General features: G+C 37.1%; 1 protein-coding gene and 1 pseudogene across 4 annotated transcripts in view; one reads left to right on the plus strand and one right to left on the minus strand.

The window, feature by feature from the left end:
• The window catches only part of Kcnip4 (potassium voltage-gated channel interacting protein 4), a 1,049,546-nt gene that overhangs the window by 239,473 nt on the left and 792,186 nt on the right, over positions 1–17,887 (minus strand). The window lies entirely within an intron of this gene.
• Positions 13,902–17,770, plus strand: LOC117712705 (H/ACA ribonucleoprotein complex subunit DKC1 pseudogene; annotated as a pseudogene).

A 17,887-nucleotide genomic window follows, 5' to 3' on the forward strand; every position in this document is an offset into this window, starting at 1 on the left:
TTGTTTTATTATTTCTTGTCCCATATGTGACCTTGGCTCCATGTGCTCTGACCATGGTGCTGTCGGCAATGCATCTATGCAGCTAAAGGAGTCCTCAGAAGAGAGATATTTTTCACTTTTGATGTTCAGCCTCCAAAATTGTAGTTAAGTAGAACTGTTTTCACAAATACTCTAGCCCCTAACCTCGAGGGTTTTATAATGACAACAGAGAGTGGACTGACACACAGCCTCTCAGGGAAAAGGAGAGGGACTGGAACCAGATGTCAGGACACCAAACTCTGTTCTGCACTGTCTCCCAACTTGATAATATCTATTATTACCTGTTTCACATGAGATGTTTCCTTTAAAGACAAATGTTCCACTGTTAATGACAGTAAATAAAATAAACCCAAGCTACTGAGATGCATACTGCGTTCTTCTTTAAAGACTTATATTTGCTAAAAGCAGACTGTATCATAGCAAATGAGAACACTATTTTCCTTTCTCCTCAGCTCCTCTCCGATATCTCGCAAGAGGCCTAAAACATGTTCGTTTATGGTAAATTTTACAGGTGATATTCAATAAAAGAACGGAACCCTGTCCCCCCATATGTTTGTGTTCATGAGGAATAACCATCCAGGTCAGGTTTTGAGCATCATTAATAAGAAAAATTTTTAAAGTCAGCCAAGATGTATTTATTAAGAGATTGGCTCTCTGGGGACAAAAGGAAACCTTTACTAAATGTCCATTTTCTACTGTCTCTTGCCTTAAGAGAACATGCCTTGTTCTATTTCTTCAAGTGATTTTTAGATTTTTCTCAGACTTTAAAACTGCATCTCTTAACGAGGAATGGAATCAAAAGGAAGCAATGAAAAGCCAGATGGAGCATTAATGTAAAACACAGAGGAACCCAAGGATGTTAGCCCTGTGCTATGAAAGGTATGGTAAGTGCTTAATGCAAATTTATTGAGTGAATACATTATTGAAGTCACTATTACAGAATCCTATACTGAGCTCCTCTATAAAAGAAGGGATTATGAAATGAACACCATATGGCTTAAACACTGGACCAATACAGACTTACATAACAATTTTCAAAAAGTGCTTCTAGTGACAAACTAGAGCAATAAGCAGGTGTTTTGCTTGCCTGAAAATCACTCACAGTGGAAAATATTGATATGTATTTATTGTGTGCAAGTGCTGAAGAAAACTGCATATGGTCTCGCTGGCAAAATCAAGTGGGCTCATGTTAAAAATAAATCCTATTTGTATGGCAAACACTATAAACACATACTACATGATAAACGTATTTTACATGATAAACGTATTTCCATTTAGTTTTCTTGTAATTATTATTTTAAATATTTGCGAAAGGGTTCTCTCTCTTTCTCTCTGTCTCTGCCCACTTCCCCATGTGTGTTTGTGTGTGTGTGTGTGGTGTGTGTGTTGCTTTAAATGTGAAGCCTGATCAGTTGGTAGAGGGCAAAGGAGAGACAGTTTTCACAAGTTCCCAGTTGGATCCATTCTGGCCCACTCCCCTAACTGGAATTCTGGCACAGTATAGAAGCAAAGGGAAACCCATATTATCCTGAAGCTTCATCAGAAACATCATTTATACTTGTTTACAGATAAGTGTTCAAAACCAAACTAGCCTGAAGTGATTAGCTGTCTGAAAGGATGCAATTTGCCTCTTTAATGACACAAGCTGTCTTGAGAATGTTGCCTCAGTTTCATGTACTGTTTGAATTTTGTTTCCATTTTCAAATGCAGGGAGCACGAGACTAAAATGGCCTTTAGCTCCAGTCAAAATTTCTAACGATCAAAGTTCAAGGGAGCCCTGTTCTTTTCCCTGAGCAGGCTTTCTAGTGTTTTCCAAGGTTGGGGTCTAGGTTTCTGGGGACAGCCCGAGTAATTCCCAGCGGAACTGATGGGTTTCCATTTTCATGCACCAACAGCAAGGCCCATTAATTTTCAAGACACAGCATAAACCCCTTCTGGGATCTAAAGTGTTTGTGGAGATTACATACCAGGGAAAGGGTTACTGAATGAATTAAAAGTAAATGTCACTTTCTCAAACTCAGGCTGGTAAACACAGCTTGGGGAAATATTTCTTTTTTTTGCCTGAGCGACAGCGATTGAAGGTAGGCAATATGGTGCTTTCGGACTGAATTAGGTCTGAACAATGTTGTATGACTGGTCGGCTGGTTTGGACCTACAGGGTTTAGTTCACTAGGTGGTTCTTTCTCACTCTGTCCATTTGTGGAGCCCAAAGGCAGTCTGCAGTGTAAGAAGCACACACAGCACTTTATAGCCCGACAAGATCAATAGGACAGCCCAGTTAAGGGCCCAAAGCAATTTCCTTCCATTCTCTTCAACTCGCAATTACATTTGCTGCTAATGGCCATGGGTCTGGGCAGTTACTGAGAGTTCCTTGGGTTCAGTGTTTTATGTGAGGGAATCAAGCTTTGTTTCTTATCTAAATTGCCAGTCCATTCTTGTTTTCGTCTTGAATGCACTAGAGAACTGTTGTCACGCTCGCTCTTGATTTTGACAGAAAAGATAGTTCAAATGAACCAAGACAGTTACCGAAATACCAAAATACCAAAGTAAGTTTTATAACATGTCTCTAATTGGTTAAGGTACAAAGTAGAGTTGTTGATCATGTAATTATGCTGTATAGCAGCAGCAGTGACAAACAGTAACTAGTGGGTGTGCCAGTCCTACAGTGCCAATGAAATTTACAACAAACCAACCCCACATTGCTTTGAGCCCAGCACACTCCCATTGGTGGGGATGTCTACCTCTGAAAAAGTAGAACGTTTGCAATCCAGGACCCAAAAGCATCACATGTGAGAGGCCAATCAACAAGGGAAAACTTGCAGAAAATGAAAAACAAAGTGAAAATTAGTGTACTTTTCAGTAAAATATGGTGGGGAAACCAGGGATTTCTGTCCAGATCTTCTTCGACCTATGTTGTCAAGACTGGTACCCATGTTACCATTTTAAGCATTTGCTTCATCTAAAGGTCTTCCAGATTACTGTGACCAACTCACCTCTGCCCCACACCCCCTTTAATTTTGCTAGTTTCTGAATCGAGAGTTAGAAGACCAGAGGTTCCAGACAGTTGATTGCCTACTGCATCTTATAGCTGTATTGATTAAGTAGGTGAGAAAGGCTTGAAGCCCAACTCTCCGGCTTAAATCTGTGTCCCCCCCCCAAAAAAAAAAAAAAAAAACCAAAAACTGAAGTGTGTTAACTCCTTTCTGCAGATTGGCCTGGGCCAGGGACATTGAAAAACTTTTTTACTTAGCTTCCTTCCCTTCCAGATCATTTCTAGCTCCTCTTCCTTCACACTGCTCCCTCCCTTCTGCTGGGAGGCTGTCTTTAACAAGTCACTTGCTTGGGAACTCTTGCTTGAGAGTCTGCTTAGGACATAGTGTACTATATATCATCTATGCAGAATCTATTACACATGCTATATTTTTGTACATATATAGTGTATTTAACCTATAAAGCAGTTCTCTGAGAAAATTGTATGTCAGAGAGTGTAGCCAACCTGCTCAATTTCATGGAGTGGGTGAGGTAGTAGAAGCATGTGCCTCTTCGAGGAAGGAGAGAAGAAAGAGAAATGATAGATAATAAATACATAAAGTGATACCAAAAAAATAACATGTATCACTCTACAGCACAGTAAGGTGGCTATAGTTTGAATTTCATGTTTCTGAAGAACAAGAAAAGTGACATTGAAATCTGCAAATACAAAGAAGTACATTTCTTTATAAGGGCTGAAAATGTTTACACATTGAATATATGGTGCAAATCACTACACCACACCCCAGAAATATTATAATCATTTTTGCTAAGTATATACAAAAAATTGGATTTAAATGTATAGAATATAATACAGTCTCATTCTTAAATCAAAATAACAGCACACATATGTGTGCCTCTTCAATCCACAGCTTGACCATCCTGATTTTAAAAATTAATTTATTTATTTACAGTCCGAATGTTGCCCCCCTTCCCAGTCCCCCCTCTCAGAGATCTTCACTTCATCTCCCCTCCCCCAGCTTGACCTTTCACTCAATAAATTTATACTCAGAACAGGCAGGGACACAAAGATGGTGCTTAGAAAATATTACACGTACAGAGAATGGTCCACTGCTAAGTAGGCCATGTACAAATGCTGAATTCTTACCCAAACAACTGTCATTTTAAGAAGGCAATGGTAAACATATTTCACATTCTGTATTCACCGAGGAACAATAGATTCAACATAAAATTGTTCTTACTCTTGACCTTGGAAGCAAAAGAAGTTTTAACAAATGCTGTATGAGTCATCCTGTGCACATTTTTGAAATATAGTACTTGTATTTGAAGTGGCTCGATTTGCTGTAACACGGTCTTCACTAGAGACAAATCTTTGCAAACAGTAAATCAATAAAATCACCCTTTGTGCCCACTGAGGAAGCTAAGAAGCTTGACAGCAAATGACAAAGGTCTAAGAAACCTTCAGCTAAGTTTTTTTTTTTTTATAGCGAATTAGTGCAAATTAAAGGCCTCAAATGGAGAGAATTATTGTTAGCTGTTAGCTTGATCCTTCTCATTAGTAACTTCCACTGGGCTTCCATTCCACAATTAGCTTTGTAAAGTAGCCCTGAAAACAAACAAAAGAACCCTTTTCTCAACTTTCTTAATAAAATATTTCTTTCCAATTGCCATTACATTTGCCCCAAAGATTCCATTCTCTTTTGATTTAACTTTATTAGCTTTGAGGCATGGGGATTCATGGATGTCATGGGTTCAGGGCGTTTATAATCGACACTAGAATCATTGCCAACAGTCCCATGGGGCCATCACTTTAACAGTCTTCCTGGACCTTCCAGAGTAGATAGATAAACAAGGCCTGCTTCTCTACCTTATTTTGCACTGAAGAACACTATCAGCAGTTAGTAACGATGAAGGGATAGAATTAAGGTCTGAGTAGCATTGCACATAGTTGGAGAAGTATCTCTTATATTTTTGGTTGTGAGCCTAGCCTTTAACGGCTGAGCCATCTCTCCAGCCCTGGAGAAGTATCTCAAATGGAGATAGACTGTCAGAAAACAGAGTGATCTCCTTAACGCTATTTTCAAAATCTAGTCAATTCATATACATGAGTGTGTATATAGATGATAGAGACTTCAAAGTGCAATATCACAAATTATATGTTTCCTCAAATGGTATTTATTTTTTAATATAACAGTTGTCTTTAGATGGTGAGTGCAATTTTAATCTTGAAACTGAACCTATATTGTAAGAAAATTTAAAAAATCACAGTTAAGACAAGACAAATCAATTCCTACATTCTTTGATCTTTGCAGCTTGTATTTTTCAAGTTTTAGCCCCCAAGGAACTCCTTAAGGAAGCTTCTACTGCAAAGTTTTGCAGTGAGGCTTTCTAGTCATATATATGACTATCTGTAAATGTAAATAATTCCAACAAGATATGCAGATATTACAAAGGATATAGAGACAGCTGACTATCAGTTAATGGCACATATACTATGTATAGTGTGTATGTGTGTGTATGCATATAATAGCAATTTTTATAAGTCTGCTCTGTGGCATGTATACTTCATGAACATCTGGTCCATCATGCAGAATTATGAATAATTATATGGACTTTCTTTCTACTCTCTTGCTGTCTGAATTATTCTATTAAAAGTTTCTCAAGCACCCTCACATATAAAGTTATAAGTTCATATTTATCTCGACAAGATAATGTCAAATTAAAGAAATTGTACTTTAATTATGGAACAAGTGAGAGGGGAGGGTTCTCTTAAATAATCTACTGCTCAGAGATCATAATCTCTGTATCTGGGGAATACACAAATGTAATGTCTTCTTTGTACTCACCCCGTAAATAAAACAATTCAGATTTGTCAGCCAATGCTTGATGAAATCAGTATGGAATAGAAGTGCTTAGTCAGCAACATTATTCCCTTATGTATACTACTTGTTTGAAATAGAAGAAACAAAAGCATTGGTAAACAGTGGGACCTGAGAAAGGTGCAATGAAAGAAATGTTTTCTTTGTGTTTGGATTGTTAAATAAGAGTTCTGGGGAATACAAATGTATTACGACAATGGAGAATTTATGGAGTAGGCAGATTGCTCTGTTCTTGCTCAGCATGTGTGTAGTTTAGTGCTTTGAGTACCTGAGGGAATATATAGTCTATTTCTCTATTTCACTACATTGTAGAGAATATTTGGCAGTCAGTAACTGGAAGTGCTGATAAGCACCAGGAGAGTGATACACTCAAGGAAGAAAGTTCTACTACTCTTTGTCATGTCCATACTCCTGTAATGTGGGACTAAATTATAATTTACTTAATTTCATTGAAATGAGACAAATGAATCATGATACTGATATGTGCTGGTTAGGGGTCTGCTCTATTTTCTATTTATATCTTAAAAATACACTGAAGAAGTCCCCAGAGCCAATGGTGCCCTATAAAATCCTCATTTGTCCCAAATTACTTTTGATTATTAAAATTATTATTCTTATTGTGTATGTACTTCTATGCATGCTTACATGCATGCTATGTTATATGTGCTATGTATGTATGTATGCCTCCATGGCATGCATGTGGAGGTCAGAGAATGACTTTCAGGAGTCATTCCACAGTTTTCCTTCCACTGTGGGTTAGGGAGACTGGACTCAATTCTTCAAGCTTAAAGGGCAAGCACATTTGCCCAGTGACTGAGCAATCTTGCTGCTGGCCTTGATTTTTTTATTTACACAAACATAAAAAATATTATCAAAAATGAACCCTCATGTACTAAGAATTGTGCCAATTGTTTTTGAAAAGTACTTCAATAAAAACTTGTGTGCATGTGAAGAAATGAAGGCACAAAAACCGACTTAGAGAAAGACTTCAAATTCATGGGACACGGACATGAAATTTTTAAATGATGTTTAGCTAGCTAGAGACTGCTGAGATCAGAGATACTTGTTTTGCCACAACTTATATTCAGGAGTTCACTTTTGCAGTATCAGGATGGTCATCATGGTACAGCTTTCTGTTTTCAGTGAGGATGGATGAGACAATGTACATGGAAGTGACTTGTGACAGACAGGATATGTCATTCATTAGGAGATGTTTTGGCACTTTCCATAAATAAAGATGAAAATTTTTTAATTTTTATGCATTTTTGAAATAGTGTCTGATATTTACTTCACGCTTCTCTAGGAACAAGAGTCTATAGATCATCCTTGAAGGAAAATGAAACACTATATTGTAGTGCTATAAACTATTGAATTCTAGATTCATCTGACAGCAAACAAGCATTTCTATTTCCGTGATGGCTTCCAGATGCCCAAGACACCTGTGCTCTCAGTGTCCATGTCTATCATTTTCATTTGGACCTAATATTCAAACGGTATCTTCTTGCTCTACCCCATGCCTCTCACACCCCTCTAGAACATTCTGGCTTTGCCTTTTGTGCCTTGTCTTCTTCCCATGCACAAATCTTGTGATGCCCCCTTATTTATGATTGCCCTTCTACTTGCATGTCTGCTTTGACTCCTCATCAGTTGAAAGCATTTTCTGCTGAATCCAGTCATTAATGATCTTAAAATCCAATAGGACTATTCATTATTCTCCCCTGAACTCTAATTGCTTCTGCTACATTAATAACTGCCATAGAAATAATGATACTATCAAATTTAACTGTCATTTCTTAGGGAAAAATTAAAGCCTGAAACTTTTCTCACTAGATATGAATGATAAAAGAATATATTTCAAAATAATATATCTATCATCTGTCTGTCTGTCCATATGTCCATCTATCCATCTAGCTATCTAGTCTGTGTATACATAGAAATAAAACAGAATAGCTGTGTGGCTGTATATACTTCACAAGAAAAAGCATATGGAGACAATCACCATTACTGAAGGTAATGTTCTATAAAGTAAACCTTAAACCAATTTTGCCTTCACTGAATCTATACAAATGAAAGGTTGGGGCCTTAAACATTTTGTTAGATGATTAAAATGGAAAGTATAGTGTAAATGTTTATGTTTTCACATCCTAGTTAACACACACACAATTATTTATTAATACCACAATTGTGATTTGCAGCACTATCAACTATGTCTGAAAGAAGCTTAGGGAATCCAACTCCATCCTCTCTAAGCCATGCTACAGCTTCTTGCAAGGAGGAAACTCAGACAACACTTTTGTATAGAATCTAAAGGTCATTTTAAAGAGTGAAATCAACAAATAAAACATAAAATTAAGACAAATTTGAATTAAACAAATGATGTTAAAGATACTCATCTGTAATTGGAAAAGCTTAACAACACTGGCAAGTGCATCACCTTGTCTGATCTTCCCGAGGAATGTTTGTGTTGGGCAAACTCTATATGTGCCACTTTGTTCATAGCTGCAAATAGCTTCCTAAGCATCATGAATGTTAGATTTGAAGCAACAATATGCTTTCACAAGTAACCAAATGTACATATGGGATCTGTGAATAATAAGGGCAATAGCTTATACAGAAAGGATAGAAAGGGTGTTGTGTTATGTAAACTATTTGGATATCTTTGGGTTGCTGTAATTATAGAAGGATTACATTAGTTTCCACAAAGACCGATTTAAAAAACAGTTTAGACCAGGAACATCAGCTGTGCTGTATTTCAAAATCAGAGAGAGAAAAATTTTCTTTTCAAGCTTACTGGTATTTTCCTTTTTCTATTTGATGACATGGAAAATGTCAGGCACCCAATCAAGTGTAGATGCACATATGGCTTCTACGACTTACAGTCATGGCTTTCTCATCAAGACACAGAAGATCGTAATTCCATTTTTTTTTCTGTGTGGAAGTTCTTTACTGTGAATTGTCTATTAGCACACAGTATTTCCTCTCTCTACTGAAATGCCCTGGAAGTCCCTGGCTAATATGAGTGTATTCCCTGTGCTTCTTATACATTCCTGGCACAGGTATTTGCTTGATATCCTGTTCAAATGCAGAAAGATACAAGTTTCTGGGATAATGTGTGAGATAACTCAGTGTACTCTGCTTCCAACATGCTGTATACTGCTGAGGCTGTGGGTTCTTGGACACACTTTGAATAACAAAACTGCACCTTATTAAAAATAACTCATCCTTCACATATCAAAAGTTCTGTTTTATTCAAAGTATTTCCTTCTGCCATTCTCTACAAATATTTATTTGCAGACCAACATTCTCATTTCCAAGTAAAATTGGACTCAGACAACAGAAATGGAGAATCATAGCAAAAACTGCTGCTAATTCTCTTAGTTCCCTATGCAATGTTCTTTTTGATCCTGCTGAGGATAGATGATTATCTAAGTTTAGATGAAGGGCATATCTAATAACTATTCTTAGCACACCTGACATGAAGTAGATGCTCTCAAGTGCATATTTTAATTCATAGAGTAATAGAACATTGGGAAAATAGGCAGAGAAATTTCAAGTAGAAAAACATGAACAAAGTATTACAACATAATTTTCATTTCAAATTAAAATGATATCTATAAATTATTATATGCTTTTCATGTGCTAGATATATTATTGCCCAGGTAGTGAAATACCCCAGAAATGAGTAATTATAGGAATAATTAAATAAAGGTTCCTGCCTTTGTGGCTGTAAGATACTGATTTCCTTTTAAGTTTTTAAACGGTAAATCTTTAAGCAGGAAAGTAGGACTTTTTGACATGCTATGGTTGACAAAGTACTTAGTGAGATCTTTCATGAGGGTAGAATGTTTCTAGTCCCCTTTTTACACATACTTGTGGTGGCTGAAATTCTATATACAGTGAGAAATATTTTCTTTCACAGTGATATTTTGAGTGTACTGTAAAAAAGATAGAAGGGCACAACATTATCATAACTTTAGGAGGAAATCATTGCTGTTCACTGTGCTGTGAGGAAGTAAGGGACTCTGGGATAGAAGGTGACTGGGATGATATGACAGATCCAAAGCATATCTGGCTCTGTGAGACACCAGTGTCTTGGGTGGCTGTCTCAAGAAGGGGGATGAAACCCTGTAGGCTGTTGAGCATTTCTATTTTGCTGAAGCTTATTATGAAATATTGATCTTTTTCCTCTACTCAGTTTTTGCCCTGTCTCTGAAGATACCAGTTCTTTTATGTTTTGACATTTCTGTTTTGAGTTTCTTCAAACTCAGTGGTAAACAAGCAAGAAGAAGGGAGGATCCGGCCTTTTAAATAAGGTCAGGAAATATTCTATTTGAAATAGAAGAAATTTTTTCAAGGGAGAAAGGTAGACAGAAGCAGAGTGCATTACTAACTAATTTATTAAAGACAGTAATGTCTCTACATTTTACTTTCACTTTCAGCCTGTTCTAAGATGAGGCACATCCCGTTCTGCTACTTAGACCATGGACACATAAAAGAAAGAAACATGACTGATGTCACAGATGTCTTTCAACTCTGATATTGCTTTCCACCAAGATGTAATGGGTTTCTTGGAGATCATTTCTACAGGAATGGTTATTATATACTAACAGTTCTCACTGAGTTTGAGTATCCTTTTAATGACAGCCATTTTGATAAATCATGTACACATATAATTTATGTATGTTACAACAATATCACCAAGGGCACCATTATTCTTTTTTGACACATGATGAAATTGCTTCTAGAAGAAGTTAACATCAAGTTAGTTTCTTGTCTCAAAAATAGCATGCATGGAAGCCAAGGTTTGTTTGTTTTTTTGTTGGTTTGTTTTGTTTTGCTTTTTGAGGCGGGGCTGGGGTTGTGGGGGAGCTGCATATAGGTATCTTGATCATCAATGCCAGAAAATTACTTAAAACTATCATACCTGGTAGAAGTCTCAAAGTCCCAGACCTTTTGTTTTCAACCTGTCATTTTGTCAATCTCATTTTACCAACCAAAATGATGGCCTTTATTATTCTCAGCTATCAAATGACGAGGAGCTTATACTATTTTTACCATTCATTTTCTGTAAGTGCAGCCTGCATAGTCTGCCTTTCAAATTCTCTTCTAAGAGTTAATTTTTTTATTATTGTACTTTGTCATTTGTCTTTAACGCTCCCTTAACTGCTTCTTTTAAATAGTACCTTTTTATACTGTGCAATGTAAAGCATCAGTGACAACGTGAAAACATATTGACATTGACAGTTCTAATACATCTTGGAGCAACATTTCCTTTCAAAAGCTTTCCCTTTGTATCTCATCTCAGAAGTCATTCTGTAAACTTCTGCCCAACGTGATGGCTTGTGTGTTGTTGTAATTAGCTGTATTAGTCAGATTAATTGATTCTTCTCCTTTCTGAAAACAACCAAGCTTTTTCTCTTGGTAGGATAGCAGAACAATGACATTTTCTTCCTTTCAACTTAGTTTGATGATGTTACTCAATGCAATGTAATTATGAAACTCAAATATAAAGAAGGAGGAGAGATCAAAAGGGCTCTGAATTGTCTTTGCCTGAACCTGACACACACCACCTTTATCTTGTAGTTCATTAAACAGAACTGCAATCAGACGATCTAAAATAATTCCAAACATAAATGACTGGATATATAAAAAATTTTTCTTTACTGGTTCTCCTCTCCTACTGACCAGATAATCATTTCATATGGTGATAGAGTTTGTTTTATTTGCAAAATTAACAAAATAAAATAGTATAATGTCTGGAACATATTAGGCACTCTATATGTAGTTGTTGAGTGAAACTCAAGAAAAACTCAAGATAAAATTTAGGTGGTTTCACAATTTTTGATAATTATTTCACTGAGAAGTGACCTGTGTGTCTCTTGCAATCTATCATAATGTAAGATAATAGGCCTATAAAAAATGGCATGAGCTTAAGAAATCAGCAGTTTTTAATATCTTCTCAATGCATTCTGAGATTGACAAAACAGTTTAATCTCAAAGCAGCCATGTTGAAAGGGAGTCCAGCCAACTATTTAGAGTAGAGGAATGGAGTGGGGGTGGGGAAAGAAAAGAGGTAAGAAGGAGGTAGGGTAGAGGGGAACGAAGAGAGAAAGGGGACAGAGAACTGGATAAATGTAACTAATAGCAAAAGTTAAGGATAGGTTTTTAAGATGTGTGCTTAATAAATGGAAACGATGTGTAAACAACACGCCCCTTTGGAAAGTTACTCCTACTCTTTGTGTTTTATATCCTCTCCTGAAGTGGAAGATAAGGGGTCCAGAATGAGGGCTCCAAGTGTGACTAGATGTTAAGGAGACCAAAGACAGAATCAATGTATAGGAGTAATTAAAATTCCTGATGCTCTGACAAGATGTATTCCCAAAGAGTTGTTTGTTAGGAGCTGAGGTGAGCGTGATAGCATTCGCCATTACAAGATGGCGGGGGCATCCTGTGCTCCTACAAGTAAACAACTAACTGCGCAGATGCAAAAGGCAAAAGCGCACCAAGCCACTGCCCATCCCGGGGTTTATATGGGGTGATGAGTGAACAGCCAATCAGAAGTGAACACACCACTCTAGGGTACATATAGCAGTGCCTTTCTCGGGCTTGGGGTCTTCCGCTTCTGCTGATACAAGAATAAAGCCTCGCTGTAGTAACTACCCGAACACTGCCTCATGTGTCTCTTTCACGGGTGAAGGGGACTCGGAAGGGGTGTGGAATAGTTGTTCATGAAACATTATATATATATATATATATATATATATATATATACACACACACACACACACACACACACACATATGTATATATATATTTTTTCCCTCAAATGCCATCTCTTTGAGAAAGTAGCCCCCAGGGTTGCTGTCTAAATGAATGTTGCCTATTTGAGACTGCGATATCTCACATCAGGAATGCAGTTTCTCCCCTCGGAATTGTATTTATTTCCATGCATTAGCTCTTTTGCCAATCTGGAAGCTCCTTCAGGAGCGGCACCCATATTTTATTCAGGTTTGTTCCTCTGTGAGGCTCAGCTCTTAGGCCTTGCTGCTTTGAACACCCAAAACAAATATGTCATTTTTCTTTCACATATTTTCACATCTATGCCCTCTTCTAAGACAGACCTTTGCGAGTCACGTCACAGTTTAAAAGAGATCCATTTAAACTCTGACAGAAATGTACCGTGAGTGACAGGCCCAGCAGCACAAAGGAACTCAGAGAAATAGTTTCTCTAGTAGAACTTGATGCATATTTCAGTGTAAATTTGGGCATGCATTTGCTTTTATTATTGATAATTTAATAAATACTCTAAAGCAATAATTATGTTTCCCTGATTACATTACTATCTGTCACTACACACTGGACAAAAGGAATAAGATTATAGAAGTAAATGGAACTCCTTGCATTGAATCTTAAAAGACAAGGATGGATAGGTTCTATCCAAATATTACTTATATATCTTTTTCTCATAATAAGTAGTGTGATCATTCTCAGACTACCCGTGAGAACAAATCCATTTATCACTGGACTTTCAAATGTTCTTGATCTCGAAAACAACAAATCTCAAAATAGCAAAAACAGAGTTGTGTGTCTATGGCATTCAAGAGTGTGTGGCATATGAGCAAAGCTACCTGGAAGACAGACTATCGTAGCTTCAGGAAGTATTAAATGAAAACTGCACAGGCTTGAGAAAGGTACACACCACTACTTTACAAGATGGAGTGAGTTTAGGCTTTATAGTGCATGAAAGTTCCAAATAGTCTGGCTTCATGTCAGAATGTCTTTTCAAAATTGTGGAAGCCTTAGGATCATGGGATAGCTTCAAATGTAAAGGTGCTATGCAGGAGAAACACCCACCAAATGCCCAGTATTACAATAATAATAAATATAAACAAATAAACACAGTTTGTATCTGAGATCTAATGTACTCCTTGAAATAGCTTCACAAGGGACTTTTATACATCACTTGTTGGGATGTAAATTACACAAGTCACTATGGATGTAAGTGCAGATGGAACCACAGAGAGGTTTGCACGTCCATATCTATTGAAGTACTATTCACAAGATCCAAGTGATGGAGTCAATATAAATGGTTATGAACATATGAACAGGTAGAAAACACATAGTGTATATAGCCAAAATGGAATGTGGCTCAGTATAAACAATGAAGGATTATTTAATAATAGTATCAGCATATTAAATAAAATAAGCAAGACACAGAGAGACACATTCTCCATTATCTTTAATATTTAGAATGTACATTTTATATATAGGTAATAGTCACGGATTTATCCATTCATACTTACATGTATGAAAGGAGGAGGGCAACTGTGAAAAGACAGGATTAGCTGGAGTGGGGAGCAGAACAGAGTGGAGAATGATTGAGTGGCTACAGCTTAGAACATGATATATAGAAACTAAATCATCATTTTGAAACCTATCATTTGTAATAATACAGTGAATTTTTAATTTGATTTTTTACAAAATCTCTCACTTTATTTTTCCCCTTCACTTTTCCTTGTCCCTACTCTGAAATATTCAATTGCCATCATGCCCTACCTGCCTGTGAGCTCTACATTTTTAGATACATTGTGTCATTTCTATGTAATGGTTTGTAGTGGAGAATTTTGCTAAGACCTTTTCAGAGAAATTCTATTTTATTTTCATCTTAACCTCTAGATCTTAAACAATTTAATCTAGAATGTGTACTCATAGCCAAAATGTCAATGGAATTGTTTTCCAAGAACCTAACCAGAACTTCTTGATTTATTATGGAAAAAAATGTGTGTATGGGTTCCTGGGTTTAGAGTCAATGACTATCTTCTTATGCTCAAAGAAGTGACTTATTGTATTTGAAGGGCTCTGAGCTTCTATACCATTGCACCTATCATAAAAACTGAGTTAAATAGTTACACTTAACTTCAATTCTAAGTAAATAGGATGACTTTCTGTAAAGAATGATTACATTGTTTCACATCTAGACAATGGAATATTAGCCAACACTAAATACTGACATAATAGGCCATAGAGAGCTCTAGAACATCTATCTCTATGTGTCTTCATTCCATATAATTCTTAGTACACACGTTTATGAAAAGACCCCACAGTGTTTAGTTTCAACTCCATAACAAAGCACAAGTGGTTTTCAGTTAGGGACATATAAGAGAGGAGAAGCTTTGTAGAGTAGTGAGCATAATCCATATGATGTAATGACTGATATAGTTCATTAAACATTTATTATAAGTCAGTGATGCAAAGGCATGGGGAGACCTTCACACTCTATGGACATGGGGGTGCATCGTATTAGCAGAAGACCATCAAGTGATAGCAGATTAAACTGATTGATAGACTGAATATTGTAGACAGTTGTGTATGTATAGAAGAATATATGAGAAGTTTCTATGTTTCTCTGTCAGTCTAAAATTGCTCTAAACTGAAGGGAGTCTTAAGAAGAACAAAGAGCACAAAATCAAAGATGGAGATGAAACAAACTTTCATTGCTATGGAGTCAGTGACTGAAAGTTAGCAAACTTTTGTCTAGGGCTTAAATCTCAGTAATCATTTTCCTTCACCACCTTGAAACAAATGTGTATCATTTGGTGTGCAAAGATGATATCTTATAATTTTTTATAGCTTATTGTTATAAGATCTATCACTTAAAAATTCCTTCTCTACATTATTTCAGGTTACTATAATTCCAAGTTATCTATCTCTGTGATGAGGCCTTTCTTTCTAGAGCCATGTGTTGTCTCTACCACATACAGGGCATTCCATATTATGCTGGTTCTAGGTTCTCTTTAAGGCTGGTATTATGTTCAAAGTCTCCATATCTGTACCCTCTTCCTGCATTATTCAGTTGTTTACTCACTTCCTCACCTTGCAGGCAGTTAGCTTTTACCATGCACTATTATGTTTGATGAGATCATGAAATAAGATTCTTTCTACATTTCTACACATTACTATACACACATGTAATACACATATGTGAACAAAGTTGTGAGTTTGGACCACTGAGAGATGAAACCCACAAAGCCTTTTATTCTGGTTTTGCTTGCTTGCTTTTTAACTAACAGTTTTATAGACAATGACTGTGCCTGTCTCCTCAGCATCCATATGCCAAAGTTTTAACCACAAATAGGTGGATCTGAGATGGTTATTCCACTATTGGATTTAAATGATGTCATGAGGTAGAGGCCTCATATTACGATTAGTGATCTCATAAAAATAAGTCTATCAGAGTCTCCTTGCTTGTGGGAGCTTGGTTTGAACACATGCAGCACAGTGCAAATGGCAGAAGTAATTACGTTTCCAAAGGAGTATAAGAATAAAGAAGGCTGGAAGCCATTCCTAAAAGAGGTATAGCTGAAATACAGTATGCTGAAGAATTTCTTATCAAACTAGAATCCAAAGTGGCTCAATTGTACACTTCTCAGTGGCCCCTGTTACTAAAGACTTTTAATATACTAAATATAAGGATAACACACATTTATTCCTTGTGGTTTAAATTCTCTAAAGAGGGAGATTGGGGACTGTATCAGGACAGGTTGCATTAGTCTTGACAAACCCTCTAACTTCTCATCCTATGAGGTAGTCATTGGTTCTGAAAAATACTTTGGGCATAGAAGGCTGGCCACAGTGGCACACTAGATTCCAAAGTGACTGGTTGGTTGTGGTCATTGAACTAGCCACTCATTTGATGAAATCACAATGAAGTGCAGACAAAGAGTTAAGTGATGCTTAGTGATATTGAAAGGAGGTACTCAGCTTTCTAGGGCCCTAGAAACTCTGACAAATGCCTAGTCTCAGCACCCCCCCCCCTTATTATTTCAGTAAAGAGGCAGCTATGAGTGAGGGCTATCTATGAAAGCAAAATAATAGAATATGATCCTAAAGGATCAGGAATCTTTTGGGAGAGCTGTGAAGCTGACACCTCCATTTAGACACTACGCATACACCTTGCTGAGAGTTGGTAGTCAGATGCAGGAACTTCAGAGGGTGTGTTCTGGAGTCATTAGTGAAAAGAACCACATGGTGACAATGAAATATGTACTCAACGCTCAGTGGCTGTATGATAACCATAAGTATGAGAGTTATTTGAGGCATGTTGTTGACCTATTGGAAAAGCTGTTGACATCCTATAAACATGTAGTGACGAAATATAGTTTAATGAATGCAATCTGCTAGGGGGTTAATATGCTTCCAGGTATTCTGTGATATGAAGATGACATAAAGGTCAACCAGAAGATTGTGGTCATTACCACCAAGAGGGTAGCCATCTGTATGGCGATTGCATCAGTGACTACAGCCCTAATTTCTATGTGTGAACATGGTATAGTAACCAAGATAAAGAGGATGATCATGGAGAGACACACTTAGCCTTCCTTGCAAGTGCGGCTTATGTCCAAAGGCAAGCCAGAAGAAGATTATGATCAAGCAGAGCCTTCTGGAAAAGAGTTGCAAACCCACAGACAACACCCCTGCCACCAGGAAAATGATTACATTGACTATGGTGATTCTGGCAAGAAAGCACTTGTTGGTGAAGTGGTACAAGCCCCTCAGTTAGATGCAGAAGCAGTGAAAATCATAAAATGGGAAAGAGAGAGAGAGAGAGAGAGAGAGAGAGAGAGAGAGAGAGAGAGAGAGAGAGAGAGGAGACCCCTCCAGGTGTTCCTCAGTTGAAGGAGGAGGAGGAAGAGGAAGAGGAAGAGGAGGTGGATAAAAAGTCAAAAAGTGTGTTAACAAGTGGGGGCTGGGCTGGAGATGAGGGCAGCAACATCACCAAAAAGAAAACGAAAGAAAAAGTAAGTGGTGAAAGAGATGTCCGAATAGTAAAAGCCACTTCTTGGAGCATTATGTCCATTTAGGAGGAGAAATGAAAGCCTTATTGAAAAACTTATTGTTTAGGGAATAGAACAGAAGTCCTAAAAAAAAAAAGTAGAGTTCTGGTGCACTTTGCATGCCACTTGTGACCTCAGTGATTA

This window comes from Arvicanthis niloticus, chromosome 7 (genome assembly GCF_011762505.2).
Source record: "Arvicanthis niloticus isolate mArvNil1 chromosome 7, mArvNil1.pat.X, whole genome shotgun sequence".
NCBI classification, from domain to species: domain Eukaryota; kingdom Metazoa; phylum Chordata; class Mammalia; order Rodentia; family Muridae; genus Arvicanthis; species Arvicanthis niloticus.